Source organism: Sander vitreus, chromosome 4 (assembly GCF_031162955.1).
Source record: "Sander vitreus isolate 19-12246 chromosome 4, sanVit1, whole genome shotgun sequence".
Lineage (NCBI taxonomy): Eukaryota > Metazoa > Chordata > Actinopteri > Perciformes > Percidae > Sander > Sander vitreus.
In genome coordinates, this window is record NC_135858.1 from 30,306,873 (window position 1) to 30,307,278 (window position 406).

At 36.5% G+C, this 406-nt stretch overlaps 1 protein-coding gene across 1 annotated transcript in view; it reads right to left on the reverse strand.

Annotated features, from left to right (window-relative positions):
- The window catches only part of fhit (fragile histidine triad diadenosine triphosphatase), a 417,147-nt gene extending 416,967 nt beyond the window's left edge, over window positions 1–180 (reverse strand). The window contains exon 1 of the mRNA XM_078247548.1: window positions 151–180. The gene's annotated coding sequence lies outside the window, so the exon portion shown is untranslated. The remainder of the gene's footprint in view (window positions 1–150) is intronic.
- Between the last annotated feature and the right edge of the window lie 226 nt (window positions 181–406).

The window sequence follows — 406 nt, forward strand, 5'->3', positions numbered from 1 at the left end:
ATGCTGTTAGCTCTGTTACTCAGCAGTTTTAGTAAAATGAACAACAAAGCGGCCAAGGCTTTTTTTTTTTAAATCGCTAAACTAAACTGCCAGGGGATGCTATTTCTAACAGCACGTTCAAACAACAAATGAATGCTTTTGTACACTCACCTTCTATGACGGGGAGAGTTGGACGCTTGCATTATGGGAAGTGGAGTTTTAAGTTCGCGCTTTAGACAGGAAAACAACCCTGTGTCACTTACATAAAACTACAAGTACCACAGTAAAAGGAACTCAAACTTTATGTTGCGTTTACGGCGGATGGGAATATTTTTGACAGCTTCGAGAATCAATATTTTTTAAATATAATTATATCGCTGAGATTTTATTTAATTGTATCCGTTGTTTAAACAGTCTCATTGAAATC